The sequence below is a fragment of the Antechinus flavipes genome, chromosome 2, assembly GCF_016432865.1.
Source record: "Antechinus flavipes isolate AdamAnt ecotype Samford, QLD, Australia chromosome 2, AdamAnt_v2, whole genome shotgun sequence".
Lineage (NCBI taxonomy): Eukaryota > Metazoa > Chordata > Mammalia > Dasyuromorphia > Dasyuridae > Antechinus > Antechinus flavipes.
The window spans coordinates 178,140,985-178,166,230 of NC_067399.1; the positions used below are offsets into that span (position 1 = coordinate 178,140,985).

A 25,246-nucleotide genomic window follows, 5' to 3' on the forward strand; every position below is an offset into this window, starting at 1 on the left:
TGTGCATTGAAGCTCCAACTGCTCTTATCATAGGGGAAAGTAAGATTCTGCTTTCTCCAATAACCAACCAGATGCTACAAAATTTTTCTCCAATTAAAAGCATGGGTAGGTCAGTGAGTGGCAGGGCTTACCTGTGCTCAGCCCACTTTGTCTCTTCAGATGACACTAGAGAACAATAAGCTCAGTGTCTCCACACAACAAGGTTCTTCTCCAAGGAGCTCCAGAAGCTCCAGAGCTCTCCTAGGAAGCTTCCATAGTTCACCAGAACTTGGCCAGCTTCAGTCCAGAGCAGCTGTTCTATTTGGAAGCATCTTTGCTGGGCTCCTCTCAGCAGCCTAGAGGACTCTCTGATGGGCTTCAGGTTTTTACATTATCTTCCCTTTCAGGAGGAACATGTTTTGTCATTCTCTCCATCTTTGCCTTCTAATGCTGCACATCAGGGCTTCCTTGTGACTAGTGATCTGTCATCTGAGGTTAAACTCTAACCATACCTAAGGTTAAAAAAGTGCAAATCGACAACTCTATCAAATATAATAAATTGTAAATTTCTCAGGATCCCCAGAACATTCTTTGATTTGTATTATTGCAGATTTTAGAAAGCAATGAAGCCCTGAAAATAGGCAAATGTAAATAAAAGCTGAAGGACCAAAAATAGCATAGTTATTTCCAGGTTAATTCAGTGCTATTTTTGGTTAGGGGTGCAGGGACTGTTTTTCAAATAAGCCACTGCATTTGTCTAAGGGCCCTCTTTCCTTTTGATTGTCAGACTCACACTGTGTTTCTCATAAGAGAGTTCCATTTCAGTCTCCTTAGCCAAAAAAAAAGTTCTGTGAAAGTGGAAGCCCCTTATTATATTTGCTTCTTTGTCTCCTTCTGAGCTAATTTTCTTCTGTATTTTCTGAAATTTTTTCTATTGTTTCTATTGTAGTCATTGTTTTGATTCTTTTTTGCTTTATTGTTACTTTGCATTTTTATTTGATTAATGTTGTTCAACAAGCACCTATTAAGTGCCTTTTATGTTCCAGATGCCATTTTAGATGTTGGGAATAACAAAGAAAACATTAAATGTCTATCTTTGGGTTGTTTATATTCTATAATAATATACTCTAGATAGATAGATAGATACATATTCATATGCAAATGTACATACCTACACACACATATACATACATACACATATATGAACATATCTAAATACATACATAAACACACACATAATCATACACTGATATATCTGTATGTATGTTTATGGTATATCTATATATATAAATGGTATATATACATGGTATATGGCATATATATTTGTCTATCTATTGTATCTATGTATGATATAAGGCATATTTGTGTTTGTATGTGCATATCAGAAATTCAAAATCATTCATTTAGCACCTACTATAGGCCAAGTATTATGGTAAGGCTGGAGATATTTTAAAAGGGCAAAAGCTACTTACTGTCCTCAAGAAGTTCATGAAGAAAATATACAAATAATGACATATAACCAAGCTATATTCAGAATAAATTGAGAAAAATCATGAGGATTAAAGGGGTTTGGAAAGGTGTAATGGGCTGAGGCTTGAGGTAATGCACTTAGGTCCCAAGCACATGAGGCTAAATAGTAATTGGACCATACTCTATTAATATATAAGCTTGGAGAAAGAATGGCCCCGCCCACTCTTTGTGCAAGTCCTGATGTGTTGTATAGGAAATGGCGATTTTGGTGGGTTCAGGCAGGGGAGTGGAACAGGAAGGAGAAGGAGAGACTGCTTGCATTGCCATTGCGAGGGCCCTTTCAGCTCAGATCCCCCTCTGTTAGCTGGCTTCCTTTCGCAGCTGCCCATATTGCTATTGCAATCTTTCTTGCCCATATTGCTGTCACAATCCTTATTCACCTCTTCACTTCAATAAAGATTGAAAATTTTTCCCTTAACCTGAATTCCTGACTCCGGCTGATTTTAAATACGCTGTCATTACAATTGGCGCCCAAGCATGGGAACCAAGGACCCTACTTTCACTGAAGAAGTCTCTAGTGACCAGGAACTTACATGAGTATAAGACAAACAGGGAACTTATTTTCTTAAAGACTAAACTAGTAACTTTTTGGCTGAAATGGGACAGATCCTAGGTAAAGATTCTCCATCCCCCACCCCAACCCCCTCACTCCCAGCCCCACCCAGGAGTGGTGCTATAGAAAACCTGCTTAAGCTGATAGAAGATCAAGGGTTACTTATAACTTGGGAACAGGCAGCTAGACTTCTGGGTACATTAAAACGCACCTCCCCTTGGCTCTTAGAGGAAGAGCAAATCTCTCTAGATAACTGGGCATTGGTTGGTCAATAGCTCTCCGCATATTACAATGAAAACAGTCCTCATTCAATTTCCATCGAGGCATTCTATTTATACAATATGATACATTTGGTCTTAAGATACTGTGTAAGTTCTAGGAGAAAAGGTAAAAATTCTAGGAATAGCCAAATGGGGAAGCCTGAGATAAAGGAGGAAGACAAAGAACAGATTAATGAACATATCCCCACAGGGCATGGAGACTTAAGTGAGGCTCAAGGGTGGGGTGAATCTGAGGCAGCTTCAGCCCCACCTAAGGAGCAGGTAATTGACTCTCCTCCATCAACTCCACCCTCCGGGATGGAGGGAGAAGGGGTAGTGGGGGGGGGGGGCAGTGACAGCACCAGCATCTCCCCCCCAGCATCCAGCACCTCCTCCCCTGCATCCAGCTGCTTCTTTGAGAAGATTGCAAAAAGGACTAATTAAGGCCAAAGAGGAAGGGAGAAATGTATTGGAATTTCAACACCACATTTTCCCCGTTATTCAACAGTTTAATTCTTCAGTTCAAGAAAGTAGAAGATACTCTCCTTTTGATATAGATATCCTCAAAGACCTGAAAAAAGCTTGCACTCTTTATGGGGCTACATCAGCTTATGTTAAGATGTTATTACAGAATTTGGATTTTGAAATCTTGACCCCTAATGACTGGAAATCTATAGCAAAGATATGCCTGGAACCCGGACAAAACTACTTGTGGCTTTCTGAATATAGTGAGCTCTCTGGGATAAAAGCCCAACAAAATAGTCAAAGTGGAGTTCATGCTGCAGTCACCTGTGACCTACTAACAGGTGTAGGTCCTTATGCAGATGTCGCAGTACAGATTAATTATTCTATAGCAGCATATGAGCAAATTGCTGCTAATGCTATCAAAGCATGGGTTCTCTCCACAATAAAGATGACAAGGCAGAGGCGGGGGGGTTCACAAAAATAACACAAGGACCAAATGAACCCTTTGCTGATTTTGTGGGACGTTTGTAGACAGCTATCACAAGAACAAATGGAGAAAATCCAATAACAGACATTTTGATAAGGCAACTTGCTAAGGAAAATGCTAATGAGGTTTGCAGAAGAATTATACTAGGACTGCGCAAGGATGCTCCTTTAGAGGAGCTCATAAGACGCTATGCCACAGTGGGCACAGATGCCTTTTATAGCCAGGCTATGATGCAGACTTCCCAAAAATCCAAACATGGGAAGACAGAGTCCCTCCTGGCAAGGGACTTCCAGGAAACATAAATATAATATCTGATTCAGCCTATTCAGTAGGTGTGGTACAAAGAATTGTCACAGCCCAAATAAAATTTGCAGCTTCTAATATATATCAGCTCTTTAAGGAACTTCAGGAGCAAGTGAGAAAACATCCAGGTAAGATTTATATCTTGCATGTCCACTCACATAGTAGACTCCCAGGTCCTATTTTTGATGGGAATTCAAAGGTAGATAGCCTTTTAACTATGTTAGCCAGTACGCTTTTATTTCAGGAGGCCCAGGAATCCCATTCTAAATACCATCAGGCTGCTCGAGCTTTGTGTTTACAATTTGGGATTACAAAAGAGGAAGCTAGGAGCATAGTAAAAAGCTGTACAACTTGCCTTCCTTTCCATGCTCCTACACTGCCTCCAGGGAAGAACCCTCGTGGTTTGAGACCCAATGAAATCTGGCAAATGGATGTGACCCATTATAAATCTTTCAGTCGTCTGTCTTTTATCCATATTGTGGTAGACACCTTTTCAGGATTCACTTTTGCCATACCAGCAGCAAAAGAGACAGCCTGAGTGGTCACTGAATTCCTCACTCAAGCATTTGCCATTATGGGTGTGCCAGAAGCACTAAAAACAGACAATGGTCCTCCATACACCTCCAAATATTTTGCATACTTTTGTGCACAGTATAAGATTTTACACACCACTGACATATCCTTTAATCCTCAAGGACAGGCAATAGTAGAGAGAAGAAACAGAGACATTAAGAAGCTGCTCCAAAAACAAAAGAAAGGGGGAGACACAGGTAACCCTAGAGAACTACTAAATCTAGCACTTTATACTATTAACTTCTTGATCTTTGACAAAGATGCACTGGCTCCGGCAGACAGGTTTTATAACCCACTAGAAGGGCAGTGTCCAGTGCAAGCAGCTCCACTATCTTTAGATAATCGCCAGGTGATGTGGAGAGACCCAGAGAGTGGTGAATGGAAGGGACCAGATAGGCTAACTGCTTGGGGGAGAGGGTTTGCTTGTATCTCTACAGGTGGAGAAGGAATCAGATGGGTGCCAACGAGCCGTATTCACCTTGTCCATCACAGAGAGATGGAGCAGACCCTTGAAACGAAGGAGAAGACCCAAGAAATATCGGGTGTTTCTGTTGCTGATTGTGCTCACCATTGAAAGAGCGTGGCAGTTATGGCGTTAGACTCATGGACATAGAAAATTGTTGGACTTCAAAACCCTCAGGAATCATTGGATTCTCTGAGACATTAGATTGTTGTAGGACTTTAAATCCCTCAGGAATCATCGGATTCTTTGAGACATAAGACTTGAAAGCCCTCAGGAATCATTGGATTTTCTGAGAAATGATAAGACTGTTACAGGACTTCAAAATCTGCTGGAATCATTGGATTCCCTAAGACATAAAAAGACTTTTGCTGGACTTCAAAAACTTGGGGGGATCATTGGATTCCCTGATATGTGAAGCAATGGACAATAGATTGGCTTTGGACTATCTCTTGACTGCTGAAGAAGGTGTATGTGTGACTGCTGTTTACATACTCTCCTTCTAGGACTTCTGGCAATCTTTTACAACACAATGTTGATTTATAGTTTGTTATACCGTTACTTGGGTGTATAATTCATGTTTGTTACACCACATCAAGCCTGCACTGATTGTGGGGAGAGTCATCACTAATAGCCTCTGCATGGTTGCTATGTGCTTGTGTAATACTTCCCATGCTGATGGGTTTGTTCATAATAAGACACTTCAGCCCAGAAACCTCCTAGCAACCCCTACTTCCCTTTGGTGCTTTTCATCTCCCTTCCTGAGATATCATGGAGGGCATGATTATCTTCTTTTCAGTGCTTTCACCTCCCTTCCTGAGAAGTCAGGGGGGTTGTGATCACCTCCTTTTCGGTGCTTTCACCTCCTTTCCTGAGAAGTCAGGGAGGGTGTGATCACCTCCCCTTGGGGGCTCTGACCTCCCTGAGGAGTCAGGGATGGCATGATCACCTGTGTTCTAAAACAAAAGAAAGCGGGAGATATAATGGGCTGAGGCTTGAATTGATGCATTGAGGTCCCAAGCACATGAGGCTAAATAGTAATTGGACCATACTCTATTAATATATAAGCTTGGAAAAAGAATGGCCCCCGCCCACTCTTTGTGCAAGTCCTGATGTGTTGTATAGGAAATTTTGGTGGGTTCAGGCAGGTGAGTGGAACAGGAAGGGGAAGGAAAGACTGCTTGCACTGCCATTGCGATGGCCCTTTCAGCTCAGATCGCCCTCTGTTAGCTGGCTTCCTGTTGCAGCTGCCCATATTGCTATTGCAATCTTTCTTGCCCATATTGCTATCACAATCCTTATTTACTTCTTCACTTCAATAAAGATTGAAGATTTTTCCTTAACCTGAATTCCTGACTCCGGCTGATTTTAAATATGCAGTCATTACAGAAAGGCTTCCTCTAGAAGATATAATTTTAATTAACAAATCAAAAAATCCAGACAGACCAGGAGTCAGAGATGAAGAGGGAGAGTATTCCAAGAATGGAGGACAAGAAGAGAAAATGTCCTGTGTTAAGAGATGGAATATCTAGTTTCTGGAATAGCCAGGAGACCAGTATCATGGAGAGTAAGAATATGTAGCTGGGACTATTGTGTAAAAAAAAACCTAAAAAGAGAGTGTGGTAGAAGGGAATAATTATGGCTTTGAATGTCCAACAGAATTTTGAATGTGCTCTTGGAAGTAAGAGAAAGCCACTAGAGCATCAGAATCATATCTTTGGACTTCTGCTTCCAGAACATCACCTTGGTGACTGAATGAAGGATACCTAGGAGTAGGAGTGGACTTGAAACAGCCACCAGATATACATGTAGGTCATATAATAGTTCAGGCCTGAAGTGATGAGTGTCTCTAAGAGTATGATAACAATATCAAAGCAGAGAAGGAAGCACATTTGAGAGATGTAGCGAAGATAAAAATCAATAGCTCTTGACTTTGCATCATATGTAAGGAAGAAATAGGAAAGAATTGTAGATGACACTATGTTGGTATCCTGGGAAATTAGGACACTGGAGGTGCCCTAGATAGTTATAGGGAAATTCAGAACGGAAGTCCTGCTAAGGAGGGGGATGATTAGTTCAGATTTCAATGGGCTGAATTTGAGATGTCTACTAGACATCCAGTTCAGGATTTTAAACATTCAGATGTTTAAAAGTGAAGATGCAAGAATGAAATCATGAACAGGAAAAGTGAGGATAGGAGTGATAACTTTGAGAATCATCAGCATAGAGATGGTAATGAAATGCACTATATAGGAGCAGATTAGATCATCAAGTGAAGTATTTTTGAGAGACAAGAGAAGAAGGCCAAGGACAGAAGCTTGTGGGATATTTCTGTTAAAAAAAAAAATCTTTGTTCTGGATTAAGATCTAGCAGAAGAGACTGGGTTGGAATAGTCTTACAGTAGATATGTATCCATATTTATACTTGGTATAAATACTAGGCATATGGTTTCTGCATTATATGAAGCACCTCATGAGAAACTTAATCTGAAAGGCAACTTACAGCCTTAAAGAGGTACCTAAACTTACTTAGTTAGTAATCATGTGTCAGGTAAAAGATTTCAGCTCAAGCTCTAGTCAGCTCTCAGCTCACTAAAGGACCTTAGTCAAAGGACAGTTGTGTAGGGATGGATAATTAACAAATGGACAGAAAACAGGAAAGGTTTTAAGAGTAACTTACTTGTAAGCTAAAATTTGAATGAGGAGGTGATTCTGAGAGATAAAGCTGAGTGGGAAGAAATTTGCACCAAGAATGAAAAGAGATGGAGTACTAATTCTGAGGAGTTTTAAATAATACAGTTTTTCTGGAAGATAGAGATCATGAAATACAGTCATGTGGAATAAAGCTGGAAGTGTATATGAGAATCATAGAAAGAAGGATATTAAAAGTCAAGCAAGGAGTTTATATGTAATGCATTAAAAATCACTGAACCAAGACATTTTGATACAGAGAAGAGCCACAAGAAGACTTGTGTTTTCAGAATATTTCTTTGGCAGCTCTTTGAAAAATGGATTGGAAAGTGGATTATGTAGGAGAGAACATTTCTAATTAGAAAATTATATGATTCATTAATGCTAAAAGTATAAGACTATTTGGATAGAAGGGAAAATTATGATCTCCAATTTGTTATTATAGGAGGCCTTAACATATCCACTCAAATTCCAAAGTAGTAAAATAAATGCAAAATAATTGTTAGTCAATTTGAAAAAAAAAAAATCCTAGGTGTTTCAAGTGACTGAATGAAAGAAGATGCAGCCATACATAAAACTCCTTTTGATAGGCTTCAAGAATCAGATTCATATCTGTCTAAGTATAAGTCAGTAAGTCATTTTGGAATGATACATTCTAGTAGAATACCACACAGGGCAAGGTTGCATCTAGCAGAATGAGAGAGAGAACAAGTGAGAGAGAGAGACAGAGAAAGAGACAGAGAGAACTAAGAGGAGAAAGAGAGAGAAAGAGAACAAAGAGGAGAAAGAGAGAGAGAGAGAGAGAGAAAGAGAGAGAGAGAGAGAGAGAGAGAGAGAGAGAGAGAGAGAGACAACAAAGACAAGAAAGAGAGAGAGAGAGAACAAAGAGGAGAGAGAGAATGGTCTTTTAGATGGGAGAAACAAGGAAAAAAGAGCACTTTCCCATCTTCCTACCATTAAATATGGAAGAATCTAGTGAACTCTGAAATGTCAGAATTTCAAGGTCCCCATCAGTGTTCGTGGCAGTGTCTAAAAGCAGTTAAAAAAAAAAAAACACATCTAGTAACCTGTGAGTTCACATTTTAGTCATATTTGGTATGTACTCAAAAGTAGATATTTAAAGGCAGAATGTGACCCCAGTTTGAGAACCCATTTCTTGAACACAATGCTTCTTTTACCTGTTAAGTAAATACTCTTTCTAAAACTTGATACCCTTTACTAAAAACCTTTTTAAAAATGTAGGCTGGCCATCAATGAAGAACACACTAGTGTCATGGTATGATCTAGAAGCATTTTAGCTATGAATTCTAAGGACCTCAGGCTTACTTCTGAGGAATTTGAGGGAGTTCCCCCTTCAAAGGACCAAAGTTAACAACACAAATAGGAGTTGTACCATTATTGAAGAGAGAGGTATCCATTTCCACAGGCTTATTACAAATTTTTGCCCCAAATATTTGGGATTAAAATCAGAAAAACTTTTTAGTTTTTCCAGAGCAGATGTTGTAATGATCTTCCTACTACTATTATTTCTTAGGATTGATCTTGAGCATATCCCTTCTATAACGTAAAGAATTCAGCTTCAGTCTCTTCAGTTTATTTAGCCCTTCTTCAAGGATGATCTCTTTTTGAGATAAATGGATTCTGTCCAGTCCACTCCCACACAATCTCCAAGATTTTGATTCCATCTTTACCTTCCCTGGTCAATTTCTTGCTCTAACTTCTGATTATTAATATTAGTGGTGGACAATGAGGGTAGTTATCACTATTGGAGCTTCCAATAAAATAATGACAAATGAAATTTATGAAATTTATGAAATGCATACTACAATATAGACACACTACCAAATAGACATGCAGTGAAGACACAAAAGCAGTCGAGATAGAAGTGATTTTAATCCAACCTCTTCTTTTAACAATCAAAGAAACAGACCCAGAATCATTATATTACTTCCCTGAAAATATGCAGTAAATAGCAGAGCTAGAATTGAAATCCCAGGTTCTCTGACTCAAATGCAATTGTCCTTGCCTAATTTCACTAAATAAACACTTAATACATCAGATTTGGGGTATTTAATTTACTGACAGACTCAGTGTTGGTTAGTTTTGCTGAACAGGTGGGTTTTTTTTCCCTCCTTTTTTTATTCATTGAGAAAAGATATATTTGAAATGAAAGTGATGTACAATGCAAACAAAAGATATCAATTAAATCTTTTAAACATAAAAAAGAGTGAAAGAGAATATCCAACAAAAACGGACTGAGAAAAAAGTAACAAAAGAAACAAAGAAAAAAAAAGATTAAAGGAAATTAAGGAAAAAGAAGATGATGCAAGATGGAAAAAAGACTTATTGAAACATATAGGAAAATCTCAATAATCAACTCATACACACCAAATAGTATTTATGGTAGTAAATAGAAAGTGAATTTGTATATATATGGCACATCAAATTTCCCCTCTACAAACTAAATACATCTAACAAAAATAAACAGAAATAAGTTAAGAAGATGAATGTAATTTCAGAAAAGTTAGAAATAATAGCTTTCTGGAGAAAAATTGAATGGGAATAAAAAAGAAGGTACTCTTTTTTTTCAATGGTAAGCAACACCCATACAAAAATTGATCATGCCTCAGGGAATAAAAATCTCACAATCAAATGTAGAGTAGCAAAAATGTTAAATACATCCTTTTAATATCATAATTCAATTAGCAGCCATGGGAAGAGAGAGAATGAAAATTAAGTGGAAACTGCGTAAAATAATCCTTAAGAATAAATAGGCCAAAATACAAATCATAAAAACAATCAATATTTTCATTAAAGAGAATGACAACTATAAAACAACATACCAAAATTTAGTGGATGCACCCAAAATTGTACTTATGAAGAAAACTTATATTTCTATTATATTTGCTCAATAAAATAAAGAACAAATCAAAAAATTGGGCATGCAGTTAAAAATAACTTGAAAATGAAAACATAAAAATCCCCAAATAATTATCAAATTAAAAATATTGAAAATCAAAGGAGATATTAATAAAAGTGAAAACAGGAAAACCCTAGAACTAATAAATAGAATTAACAGCAGGTTTAATTTTTTTAATGTAGAAAAACTATGGGATAATTAGCTAAAAAAAAAAAAAGAAAGAAAAAGAAAAACAAATTACCAGGATCAAAAATGTAAGCAGTAGATTAACCAACAATGAAGAAGAAATTAAAGTACTCATTAGGAGCTATTTTGCCCAATTATCTGTCAATAAAACTGATAATCTAAGAAAAATTGATTTATGTTTGGATAAATATAAATTGTCCAGGCAAAACAAAAGCAAAAATAGATCTAATTCAAAGAAACAAGGAAAAAACTACATTTTGCTAAAAAGTTATAATTGACAATGAAGTAATATCAATCATACATATATATGAACAAAATGGTAAACTTTCACATTCTTTTTAAAAATTTAAATGATTTACAGAAGGAAATAGGTAGGAAAAACTATACTAGTAAGAAACTTCAATTTTCCCCTCTCAGCATTAAAAAGCAAATTCATCATAAAATAAATAAGAAATAAAAAGGCCAATATCACTTTTGAATGCCAAAGACAAGCACGGTAGTAGGCAGTTTAATGATATGCCTTTGGAAGAGGAATCTTCTTGTGTGGTTAACAATCCAAGCAAGGTGGACTTTACAAAAAGAAGTGAGCTCCCTTAAAGGCCGAAAGTCATATGTCACTCTTACACTATCCCTATGCCCAAAATACCTTCAATCTTAGGAAGCCTAAAAAAATATTTATTTCCACCCAAATCAGAGCTAATTGGATGGAGTAGTAATACCTAGAATGAAGAGAATGTTATTCCTATTTTCCAACAATCCTGCCCTTGAGAGACTGAATTAAAAAATAATCAAGGAAAGAAGGACTGAGAGAAGAAAGGAAGGACTGAAGGACAAAAGGAAGGAAAGAAGGAAGGAAGAAAGGAAGGAAAGAAGGAAGGAAAGAAGGAAGGAAGGAAAGAAGGAAAGAAGGAAGGAAGGAAGGAAAGAAGGAAGGAAGGAAGGAAGGAAGGAAGGAAGGAAGGAAGGAAGGAAGGAAGTTAAGAAGAGGAAGAGAATTTTAGGAAAGTTAGATATGAAAGGTCTCTGAAGAAAAATTGATTAAGGAAAAAAAATACCTTTTTCTCAGCAGTACAAAAACTATACAAAAATTGACTACACATTAGGACATAAAAACTTTGCCATCAAACAAAGAAATATTCAATATATCCTTTTAAAAAATAATGCAATAAAATTATATTCAAAAATATATTCAATAAATTCAACATATCCCAATAAAGGGTCCTGGCAGTAGACTAAAAACTAACTTGAAACACAATAAACAAATCCTAAAGAATGAATAGTCAAAAAGCAAATCACTTAAAATATCAACAATTTCTTCCACAGAATGATAATATCAAAATTTGAAGAATTCAGTAAAGGCTAGTAGTGTGAGAGAAATGTATATCTATAAATGCTTACAAAAAATATACCAGAGAAAAAGCAAGTCAATGAAGTGTACTTGCAAATGAAAAAATTTGAACAAACAAATTAAAAATTCTGAACTAAATACAAAATTAGAAATCCTAAAAAACAAAATAAATAGAAATAGAAAATAGAAAACCTTTGAACTAAAAAAACTAAAAGATGATTTTATAAAGAAAACTAACAAGAGAAAAGCTAAATTTGTAGTTTAAAAATGAAAAAAGAGTAAATTCACCACCAATAAACAGCAATTAATGCAATTATTGAGAGCTATTTTGCCCAATTACATGCCAATAATTATAAGTGTAATGGATGAATATTTACAAAAATGTTAATTGCTTATATTAACAGAAGATGAAATAAACATATCTAAAATCCTATCTTTTAAAGGTGAATTGAACGATCCATTATATTTCCCAAGGAAACTTCCCAGTACAAGCTGGATTTACAAGGGATGATTTTCAAACATTAAAAAACAACTAATTTCAATGCTATAAAAACTATTTTTAAAAATTCAGAAAGTCTTACCAAATTCCTTTTCTGATTCAAATAAAATGTGATATCTAAGCTAAATGCTGAAAACAAAAATCTGAAAAAGAAATCATAGGCCAATTTCACTAATGAATATTGACTCAAAATTTTAAAATAAAATACTACTTACATTACAATAATTTAACACAAGGATCACACACAATAACCAGATGGGATTTATACCAGAAATTAGAGATTGGTAGAGGATTATAAAAACCATTATTATCAATTACAACACCATCAAAAATCAGATGATACTTTAATATTTGCAAGCTTTTAACAAAATACAATCCATCGAAAAGAAACTTGTACTAGAAAGCAAGGGGAAAATGGCAATTTACTTAAAATGATGAATATTATCAAAAATCATTAGCAAGCAGCATCCAAAATGAAAATAGAGACTTTCTCAATGATATCAGGGATGAAGCAAGGAAACAAGGAAATTACCTCCATTATTATTTAATATGATACTAGAATTGCTTTACAAGCAATAGAAATAAGGAAATTAAATGATCATTTTTTGTGGATGATATAATGGCATTCTTAGAGAATCCTAGAAAAATCAACTGAGAGGGAAGTTTTAAACATTAATTTTAGCAAAGTCACAGGATTTAAAGTGAGCTCTTCTAAAGAAACAGCATTTCTATACATTATCAACAAAACCCAATAGCAAAAAAAAAAAAATCTATTTAAAATAACTGAATATAATATAAAATATTTGGGTGTCGGGAATGCTTCAATAGGGACTAGTGTAGCAGAGAATCTACTCTGCTAAAAGAATATACCTATTAAGAAACTGCCTCAATTCAGTTTGGTTCTCCCCATCCCAATCCTCTTGTGGCCTGAGAGAGAGAGAAAAGAATCTACATGACTTGAACTCTTCTGGTTACATAATATATGAGATTGTTTAAATTTTCAGTTTGTACAGCAATAATTCCTATTGCAATCTCAACATCTCCTACTGGGTTATTCTCTAGACATATAAAAACAGGGGCACTTTAAACCTTTGAGGAGATTGCCTTGAATCAATGACCCATTCATTGTCTATCTCCTAAACTTATATTGTTGAACAAAGATCAAGAAAATCATGCAGCCATTCTGTTTGCACTAAAAATTTATGTTATACAACTTCAAATGCATTGATATACAAATCATTATTCATTAACTTACTGTCCCACCCTTCAAATGGCTCCTTCAATTGTTTTCATTCTTCTTCAAAATTCTGAGAGTGCCTCTTTCCCCACAATCTCACTTTTCTTCAAAATCTCTAACTCCTTCCTTCCTTCTCCACTGCCATTCTGTCTTCTGCCTTTTATGCATAAATTCTTATATAAAACAATTTACAATATGTGTTTCAACTCGTTCTTCCCTCATTCTCATCTTAACCCTAACAATGTGATTTCCAATTCCATCCTTCTTCTGAAACTTCTTTCTCTCAAGTTGTCAGTGAACTTATTACAGTTACTCCTGCCTCAGCAATGAGCTCTTTTCTTTAAGATTTTGGGTCCCCAATCTCTCATGATTCTTCTCCTACCTATCTGCCTGCACTTCTTCAGTATCTTTTGCTCTAAAAGGGCATCATACTCCAACTCATTCTCTCCGACGTTAGGTGTCCCAAGAAGCCCCTACCTGCTTGTATATTGAAGGTTCTCTTTCACTAGTCTCCTAAATATATTTCTAAACTTACTTAGCAACATTGCTCTTCAGGGTTTCTATGTTCCACCTACACAGGATTTTTAAAAAACGCTAACATCTATAAACTTCATGCATTTATACATCTATTTCCCATGATTAGAACAAATATCACACATTACTTTCAACTTCTTTAATATTTTACTCCTTTATAACTTACACTTGGTTAATTGTACTTACTATTAAGAATCTTGGCAAGGGAAGCAATAAACTGGGAAAACATTTTTACATTCAAAGGTTCTGATAAAGGCCTCATTTCCAAAACATATAAAAATTATCTCAAATTTATAAGAAATCAAGCTATTCTCCAATTGATAAACTGTTATGAACAGACAATTTTTAGATGAAGAAATTGAACTATCTCTATGAACTAAGTCATATGAAAAGGTGCTCCGAATCACTATTGTTCAGAGAAATGAAAATTAAGACAACTATGAGATGCCATTACACACCTCTCATATTGGAAGATGACAGGAAAAGATAATGATGAATGTTGGAGGGAATGTGGGAAAACTGGGACACTGATACATTGTTGGTGGAACTGTGAACGAATCCAACCATTCTGGAGAGCAATCTGGAATTACCCCTTTGATCCAGCAGTGTTACTACTGGGAATTTATCCCAAAGAGCTCTTAAAGGAGGGAAAGGGACCTGTATGTGCAAAAATGTTTGTGGCAACCCTTTTTGTAGGGGATAGAAACTGGAAACTGCTGAATAAATTATGGTATATAAATGGTATGGAATATTATTGTTCTGTAAGAAATGACCAGCAGGAAGATTTCAGAGAGGCCTGGAGAGATTTAGATGAACTGATGCTGAGTGAAATGAGTACCAGGAGATCATTATACATGGCAACAATAAGACTATATATGATGATCAATTCTGATAGACGTGGCTCTTTTCAACAACGAGATGATTCAAACCAGTTCCAATTGTTCGATGATGAAGAGAGTCATCTACATCCAGAGAGAGGACCATGGGAACTGAGTGTGGACCACAACATAGCATTTCCACTCTTCCTGTTATTGTTTGTTTGCATTTTTGTTTTCCTTCTCAGGTTTTTTTTTTTTTTCTTTTTTTCTAGATCCAATTTTTCTTGTGCAGCAAGATAACTGTATAAAAATGTATCTATGTATTAGATTTAACATATACTGTAACATATTTAACATGTACTGGACTATCTGCCATCTAGGGGAGAGGGTGGAAGGAAGGAGAGGAAAAGTTGGAACAGAAGATTTTGCAAGAGTCAATACTGAAAAATTATCCATGCATATATTTTGTAAATAAAAAGCTATAATAATAATAAAACAATCTTGGGATTTTGTAATTTATCAGTAGAAGAATCACTCCCAACAGTGAAATTCTGAATCTCAATAATTTGAGCAAGATAGAGAAAGGAAGTCTATTTATACTTTCATCATTTTAGAGGACTTCTATATTGGGAAACTTTCTGAACATATATATATATGCATATATATATGTATGTATATGTAAATGAGAAAAGCTGCAGGAATCATTTCTGCTTTAGGAAGTCTACTTTTGTTGCAGCTCTATGGCACAAGGAATAGAGCACCAACACAGAAGTCAGGAAGACATTAGTGTTCACATGCAGTTTCAGAGACTTAATACTTACTAGTTGTGTGACCCTGGACAAGACACTTTACCCCAAATGCCTCACCAAAAAAAGGAAGTATAATTTTCAATTTAATTTTTTCTTTATTAAAAAAAAAAAGAAAAATACCATGCATTTTAACTTCTATCTCCTATACACTTACATTTTCCTATTCTGAAGCCTCAATTCATTTCACTTTCTTCTCTCTGTCAAATCTGTTTTTAGCACACAACAATTTTTTCCTGGAAAATCACATTTTCCCTTGGATACATAGATATCGTCTCGGCACTTAGCACGAATACATTTACCCTTATTCATTCTACACATCTTATTGTGACCAGCGTTAGGGTTTCCTGTTGAAAGAAGAAAAAGATGTTTTAAAAATCTTTATAAACCCATGGAAATAGAGATATTCTATTGTAAACTGAATCATAAATTAGCAAGTTCATTCATTAATTTGATTTTTTAAAAGGTAATCCATCAATAAAGAATGTTATATGGTATAATTGGGGGGAAAATCTTGGTCTCGATAATAGAACTGGTTTTCACTCCTAATGTTCAAAAACAGTATAATTTTGTGATTCTCACCTCTTTGAGCCTTTATTCAATTAACTATAAATGGGAGCCATCTTACTCTAACTACCTCTAACTAAAGACTAAACTACCTTAAAAGATTGGAAGACAATAAAATGGGTATAGAGACTGCACCTGAGTTTTCACTGGTATAGCATGTCTAGCCATGTCTCAGTCCTACTCAGTAAACTTTCATGTCTCTCATTACCTCTAGATAGAGAGCTAGACCTAAAATCAAAAATGCCAGAGCTCTCACATGACTTCAAAAAAATATTTGAGCTTTGCTGTCTTGGATAAGTCACTTAATCTTGGTTTTCCTTAGCCTCTTCATTTGTAGAATGATACTAATAAATAGAAAAAAAAAAACATTTTTAAAACCTTAAAACAGGGGAAACTAGATGGCACTGTGAATAGAGCCCTGGTCCTGAAGTCAGGAGGTCCTTGGTGTAAATCTGGCCTCAGACACTTGACACTTACTAGGCTGTGTGATCCTAGACAAGGCACTTAACCATGATTGCCTCACCAAAAAAGGAGAAGGAGAAGGAGAAGGAGAAGAAGAAGAAGAAGAAGAAAAAGAAGGAGGAAGAGGAAGAGGAGGAGGAGGAAGAAGAAGAGGAGGAGGAGGAAAAGGAGAAGGAGGAGAAGAAGAAGAAGAAGAAAAAAAAGGAGGAAGAGGAGGAGGAAGAGGAAGAGGAGAAGGAGGAAGAAGAAGAGGAAGAAGAAGAGGAGGAGGAGGAGGAGGAGGAGGAGAAGGAGGAGAAGGAAGAGGAAGAAGAAGAAGAAGAGGAGGAGGAGGAGAGGAGGAGGAGGGGGAGGAGGAGGAGAAGGAGAAGAAGGAGAAGAAGGAGAAGAAGGAGAAGAAGGAGAAGAAGGAAGAGGAAGAAGAAGAAGAGGAGAAGGAGGAGGAGGGGGAGGAGGAGGAGAAGGAGAAGAAGAAGAAGAAAAAGAAGATGGAGGAGGAGGAGGAAGACGAGGAAGAGGAGGAAGAGAAGGAGGAGGAGGAGGAGGAAGAGGAGGGGGAGGGGAAGAAGGAGGAGGAGGAGGGGGAGGAGAAAAAGAAGAAAAAGAAGAAACAATAACAATAACAAAGTAAAGAAAGAAAAAACTTAACTTAAAAGTGCTAGCTATCACTGCCAAACAGCAAAACAGACTCAGATTCCTGGTTGATTAAAAATTAAGAAAACTGGTTCCTTTGCCACTAGAAAAGAATTTTATGGATATTAGGAAAAAACTGAGTATTTGGATTAGGGATCTTAGCAATTATCTAAACTCTTCCTTTTAATTTTATAGATAAGGAAACTGAGACTCATGGCGGAAAAAAAGAGGGATTGATAGGCTCACAAAACCATTAAATACTTTAACTAGGATCTCAGTCCAAGTCTTCTGACTCCTAAGGAAAAGGGTGTATCTTTAGAATACAATCCGCTGCATCTCAATGTTTTTTCATAAGCAACCTGATGATAATGCTGTCAGTACAAGAAAAAAAATTAGTTTGTGGGGACAAAGAAACTGAAGCAGTTTTACTTCATTTGTAACACAAAAGAATAGTGTTTGGAAGAAATAAGTTCTTAGTATATCTGACCAGGAATAGAATATAAAGGGAAAAAATAGAAGATTTTGTAAGGAATGAGATGAGGGGAGCAAGAGGTATTATAAATTGTTCAATAACCAAGTATTTCTTAAATATCTACTATATCCTAGAAATTATACATATAGTGCATCATGATGCGGCAGGAAAAGATGTAAACTTTTTTCCTCCACTTGGATGCATGACTTCTGAGTTTGAATCTAAGCTTTGCAACTCACCTTGTACAGGTTGGTGACTTCAATTTTCTCATCTATAAAAAGGAGTAGGGGCTTTGCTAGCTGGCTAGTAGATCTTACAAATCTGATTGGATCTATCTTACTCCAAGCTGTCCTATCTTCTTGTACTTTTGAAGAGTCTTTTAAATGCATAAAAATCTCTCAAGGCAGGATCTCTCAGATTAACCCTTCCTCCTAATGGCCATAAGTGAAACATTATCTATAGAACATCTGGAGGATCTTTATTGAGCTCATTCTGCACATTCATAATGCTATTTCGTTATAGGTCAATCTGCTCCTTACCTGAGTCAGTACAGTAGATGATCATAAAGAGCACCATGAAAACCAGGTAGAACATCCTCATGATCTGTTGAGTGGAACCAGAAAATTATAGATACACTGAGGAAAAATCAAAGCAAGACTAGAAGTTCATAAGACAAGTGAGATCAGAACTAACTAGAACTTTGTTATCCTTTACTGAGTTCACTTCAGCTCCTACATACAATCTAACAGAAGGAAATTTTTCAAGACACTGGAATGCCCTTGTATATATTTATGGCTAGGGGATTACCCAATAGGGAAGGAACATAGAGATTTTTAAAAGGAAGTGTTGCCATCCACACTGAAATTATAAACAATCACACATATTATGCAACCAGAAAAGAGTCCAAGTCATGTGGACTCTTTTCCCACCCACTGGCCACAAGTGAATTAGGATGGGAAGGACAAAGTTGAGTGATTTGGCTCAGACAGCTTCTGTCACAATTTCTTTCTATAATGGAGTCTCTGATTAAGCCAAGTCAATAAAATAAAAATGGAAAACCTACCTAAACAAATTTACTTATTCAATGTTATGATTGAACTAACTTTAAACCATTTTATAGAGGTAAAAAATAAAAAAAAATAATAATATGGATCCAGAAGAACAAAAAGTTAAGGATATCAAGAAAATAAATGAAAAAATATTTGAAGACAGGTGGCCTAACCATCTCAGATTTCAAACTCCATTATTAAGTGGCAATCAAAAGTAGAGTGGGTATATTAGTGGGAAAGATTAGGCACACAGTAAACGAGAACCCTAAGACCTTAGAAATTAAAGATCTAAGTTTTAGGGACAAGATCTCACTATTTGGCAGAAGACAAAAATGTTGTCAAAATTGGAAAGCAGCATTAAAAAACCTAGGTTTAATCCAGAATATTACACTCTATACCTAGATGAAGTCAAAATGAGTAAATGACTTAAACATATAGGATGATACCCCAAATAAATTAAGACACCAAGTAATACCTTACCTGTCAAATTTATCAGAAGTGGAAGAATTCAAGACTAAACAAATAATAGAGATTACAAGATGTAAACTGAAAAATTAATCATATTGCATTAAAAAGGGTTTTTACACAAAGAAAACTAATGCAGCCAAGATTAAAAAGAAAGCAGAATGTTATGAAAAATTTGCAACAAATTTCTCTGATAAAAGCCTCATTTCTCAAATAAATAGAGGACTGTATCAATTATATAAGAATACAACTCATTACCCATTTAAAAAAATGTGGTCAAAAATATGAACAGGAAGTTTTCAAACAAAGAAATCAAAGCTACATAAAGTCACATAATCATATCCTAATTGAAAAGAGATTACTTATCTTGGGAGTCTTGAGCTACTGGGAGTAGTTGCGGACTAATCTTCAACTCAATAGAGGGTAAGACCATATCCCTGGCCTGATCTCCAACAGAGTAAGATGACCCAACTGGGCTCCCTGAGGGTGGGCCTCTTTCAGAGGAGACTTTGGACAGTTTCAGGATTCACCCCCATCATTTCCCCCCAAAAAAATCTGTTTATTTCAATTATGTAGAACAATTTAGAACTATGCTCCAAAGACTAAAACTGCAAATACTCTTTGACCCAACAATATTATTACTAGTTCTGTATCTCAAAGACATCAAAAAAGAGGAAAGCATGTACTTATACAAAAATATTTATACCAGCTCTTTTTTCACAAGACAAAGAAATTGAGAAGATGATATCAATTAGGAAATGGCTAAAGAACTTGTATATAACTATAATCAAAAGCTAATGTGTTATGAAAAATGAGCCTGAAGAATTCAAAATGTGGAAAGTCTGATATGGACTGATGCAAAGTGAAATTAGCAAAACCAGGAGAAAATTGTATACATTAACAGGAATATTGTACTAATTGTGAATAACAGTGACTCTTAGGAATACAGTGAATGTCCCAAGAAAATTCCAAAAGATTCATGATTAAAAAAAAAAAATGGTATCCACTTACAGAGTGTAAAGGGCTGAAACTTTCAATAGGTGCACTGGAATCAGACAACAGAGCACTTAAGGCTAATTACTTATTGTACAATACTCTATTAGCATATGCTTGGAAAAAATGGCCCTTCTCACTATTCCATGCTGGCTAGATCTTATACAGAGAATCATAGGAGAAATTAGAGAGTGGAGTGAGACAAGTCAGAGTCACTTTTGAAGAGGACGAGGAAAAGGGAGGTTGGTGGAGAGTGTGTGGCAGTTTTGTCGATCCCCTCCACTTCTCCCCCTAAAGAACAAGGATTTTTGCTTATCCTGACTCCAGCTGATTCTGAGGCCTCCAGGGAGCTAACCCAGACTTCACCACAGAGAACAAAGCAATAAATCCTAAATGCAAATTGAAGCATGTCTTTCATTTTTTTAAGTTTTTTTTCTATTTTGTTCTTTCTTTTTGTAATTTGTGTTGTTGTTTACAATGTGAAAATTATGAAAATTCTTTAAGAACAAAAAAAAATGTTAAAAAAATTTTCACATAATTTGAAAAAAATTAATAAAATTCTGTTAAAAAAAAAAGAAAGGGAAAAATTGTAAATGACTGAGACTTTTGGACTTCATACATTCAAAATGTTTTTCTTTATTTCATTAATCCTGTTTCCAAGAAGCTTACATTTAAATGAGTGGGTGTGGTGATTTTCTTCTTTTAAATATAATAGTTCTCTCTTCAAGAGAAGGTTTCTCGAGGAGGTTTTCTGGAGGCAGCCTTAGTATCAGTTCAGATCAATAATTACCCCAAATGCAGCCAGCTGGTAAAAATACAAATGTTTATTTCTCCTTCCAAGTCTTGTCTCTTTCCTTGGGCCGGGATAGCTAGATTCTTAGAGGTCTCTCTCTCTGCTTGGTTCCAAGAGCTCCCTCCAAATGTCTCCAAATCCAAAGGTTTGTCCTTCAGCCTCTGCCTCTGCTCCCTTCAGCCTCCAGCCAACACAAAGAGGAATCTGTCTCTCTTGCCTTCCAAAGTAATTCTCTCCTGGCTCTGGCTCAACTTCGGCTCGTGGCTTCTTCTGACTTGACGCTCTCCTCTCCATGTAATTTGGCTGAATTCTGTCTGAGAGCCTCATTTGTATCTTATATATGAGACAGAGGAATTGTGGGATACGAGAGAGAGGGATTGTGGGGTTTCTCCCATACTGCTCTCTGGCCCTAAGAGCTTCAAGTGAGGTATGAATTCACAAAGTTACAAAGTTTTCTTTGTGAATCTCCCATACTTGTGAACTCCAATGAGTAAAGGTGTGAACACAAGCATTGTACCAATTATTTCTACTTAGTACCTTGTTTCAGGTTCTGGCCCAAAACATAAACTCTAATCAGTTAGCAGTTTGTAAAGATTCCAACAAGTGGGAATAGCTCTATATTTATCAATTGCAAATGGAATTAAATTGTTCCCCACCAAATATGTCTTGAGCATAATCATGAGGATAGACTGTAGTTACAGTGAAAACCCTGTATCCCAAAAGGATCATGAAAAAAGGGATAAGGACCCATATGTACAAAAATGTTTGTAGCAGATCTTTTTGTAGTGGCAAGGAACTAGAAACAATGCATTTCCATCAGTTATGGAATGGCTGATTAAGTTATGGTATATGAATGTAATGGCATATTATTGTTCTATAAGAAATGATCAGCAGAATGATTTCAAAAGGCCTGCAGAGACTTACATAAACTCATACTAAGTAAAGTAAGTAGAACCAAGAGAATATTGTGAACAACAATAAGATTATGTGATGATCAGCTCTGATGGACTTGACTCTTTTCAAGAATAAGGTCATTCAGGTCAGTTCCAATAGACTCATTATGGAGAGAGCCATCTGCATCCAGAGGGAGGACTGTGGGGACTGAATATGGATCACAACATAGTATTTTCACCTTTATGTTATTTGCTTTTTTTTTCTCATTTTTTCTTTTTGATATGATTTTTCTTATGCAGTATGATAAATGTGGAACTATGTATAGAGGAATTGCACATATTTAATATATATTGGATTATGACCAGCAGGATGAATATAGAGAGGTTTTGAGAGACTTATGTGAACTGATGCTGAATGAAATGAGCAGAATCGGGAGATCATTATATACTTCAACAGCAATACTATATGAGGATGTATTCTGATGGAAGTGGATATCTTCGGGAATGAGATGATCCACTTCAGTTTCAACTGATCAGTGATGAACAGAATCAGCTACACCCAGCAAAAAGAACACTAGGAAATCAGTGTGGGCTGCTTACATTTTTGTTTTTCTTCCCAGGTTATTTTTACCTTTCTAAATCCACTTTTCTAGGGCAACAAGAGAACTGTATAAATATACATATGCATATATTGTATTTAAGATATACTTTAACATGTTTAACATGTATGAGACTGCCTGCCATTTAGGAGAGGGGTTGGAGGGAAGGAAGGGAAAAGTTGAAACAGAACTGTTTGCAAGGGTCAATGTTGAAAAATTACTCATGCATATGTTCTGTCAATAAAAAAAGCCATAATAATAAAAAAATATATATTGGATTACTTGCTATCTAAGAGTAGAAGAAAGAAAGAGAGAAAAATTTGGAACACAAGGCTTTGCATGGGTGAATGTTGAAAACTATCTTTGAATGTATTTTGAAAATAGAAAGCTATTATTTTAAAAAATATCTTGGGGTTTCCTGGCTAGATTTCTTTCTAAAGGACCTAAAACCATTCTGACTGTCATTGATTGACCAAGAATAGGTCTTACCCTAGATGCTAATTGGTCACTGTTTGAGTCCCAAATGACTTACATCGAGTGTAAATAGCATTTGTTTCTATTTTGACCAAAGATGCTGAGAGTTTTCTGTTTCCAGATTTATTGATTTAGATTTTTTTAAACTAGATTAAAACGGCTATTCTTTGTCTCAATCACTACTTAGTCTTAATCACTGAATGGGTGTGGTCTCAACCAAACTGAGAACTGTAAAAGACTTTAATTTCCCAAGGCCAAGGTCTTTCACTGTCTCCAGGACCATCTCCAGTCCTCCTGATTTATTCTAGCCACTAGACCTAGATGGCTCTTATTTTTTTTTTTTTTGTACTTTTTTATTTACAAGTTATATGCATGGGTAATTTTACAGCATTGACAATTGACAAACCTTTTGTTCCAATTTTTCTCCTCCTTTCCCCCATTCCCTCCCCACAATGGCAGGTTGACCAATACATGTTAAACATTTTAAAGTATAAATTAAATACAAGTATCCATGTCCTAACAATTATTTTGCTGCACAAAAAGAATCAGACTTTGAAATAGTGTACCATTAGCCTGTGAAGGAAATCAAAAATGCAAGGGACAAAAATAGAGGGATTGGGAATTCTAGGTAATGGTTCATAGTCATCTCCCAGAATTCTTTCGCTGGGTATGGTTGGTTCAATTCATTACTGCTCTATTGGAATTGATTTGATTCATCTTCCTCAGAATTTATCATCATATAGTATTGTTGTTGAAGTATATAATGATCTTCTGGTCCTGCTCATTTCACTCAGCATCAGTTCATGTAAGTCTCTACAGGCCTTTCTGAAATCATCCTGCTGGTCATTTCTTACCAAATAATAATATTCCATAATATTCATATGCCACAATTTATTCAGCCATTCTCCAATTGATGGGCATCCACTCAGTTTCCAGTTTCTGGCCACTACAAAGAGACCTGCCACAAACATTCGTGCACATACAGGTCCCTTTCCCTTCTTTAAGATATCTTTGGGATATAAGCCCAGTAGAAACACTACTGGATCAAAGGGTATGCACAGTTTGATAACTTTTTGAGCATAGTTCCAAATTGCTCTCCAGAATGGCTGGATGTATTCACAATTCCACCAACAATGTATCAGTGTCCCTGTTTTCCCACATCCCCTCCAACATTCCACATTATCTTTCCCTGTCATTCTAACCAATCTGATAGGTATGTAGTGGTATCTCAGAGTTGTCTTAATTTGCATTTCTCTAATTAATAATGACTTGAAGCCTCTTTTCATATGGCCAGAAATAGTTTCAATTTCTTTGAGAATTGTCTGTTCATATCCTTTGACCATTTATAGGAGAATGGCTTGATTTCTTACAAATTAGAGCCAAATCTCTATATATTTTGAAAATGAGGCCTTTATCAGAATCTTTGACTGTACACATGTTTCCCCAGTTTATTACTTACCTTCTAATCTTGTCTGTATTAGTTTTATTTGTACAAAAACTTTTCAATTTGATATAATCAAACTTTTCTATTTTGTGATCAGTAATGATCTCTAGTTCTTCTTTGATCATAAATTCCTTCTTCTCCCAGAGGTCTGAGAGGTAAACTATCCTATGCTCTTCCAATTTATTTGTAATCTCATTCTTTATGCCTAGGTCATGAACCCATTTTGACCTTATCTTGGTGTACGGTGTTAAGTGTGGGTCAATGCCTAGTTTCTGCCATACTAATTTCCAATTTTCCCAGCAATTTTTGTCAAATAGTGAGTTCTTATCCCAAAAACTGGGGTCTTTGGGTTTGTCAAACACTAGATAATTAAAGTTATTGTCTATTTTGTCCTTTGAACTTAACCTATTCCATTGATCAATTAGTCTATTTCTTAGCCAATACCAAATGGTTTGGTAATTGGTGCTTTATTATATAATTTTAGATCTGGTACAGCTAGACCCCCTTCATTTGAATTTTTTTTCATTAATTCCCTTGAAATTCTTGACCTTTTGTTTTTCCATATGAATTTTGTTGTTATTTTTTCTGTCATTAAAATAGTTTTTTGGGAACCTGATTGGTAGAGCACTAAATAGATTAGTTTAGGTACTTTAGTCATCTTTTGTAATGGGCTGAGGCTTGAGTTGATGCACTGAGGTCCCAAGCACATGAGGCTAAATAGTAATTGGACCATATTCTATTAATATATAAGCT

At 35.8% G+C, this 25,246-nt stretch overlaps 1 long non-coding RNA gene across 1 annotated transcript; it reads right to left on the minus strand.

The window, feature by feature from the left end:
• Nucleotides 1-14,774: 14,774 nt before the first annotated feature.
• LOC127548550 (uncharacterized) lies at nucleotides 14,775-18,391 on the minus strand. Its single transcript, XR_007950424.1, has 3 exons — nucleotides 18,323-18,391; nucleotides 15,807-15,996; nucleotides 14,775-15,143 (listed from the first exon to the last, which is right to left on the minus strand). It is a non-coding gene; the product is annotated as an uncharacterized LOC127548550 (long non-coding RNA).
• Nucleotides 18,392-25,246: the final 6,855 nt, after the last annotated feature.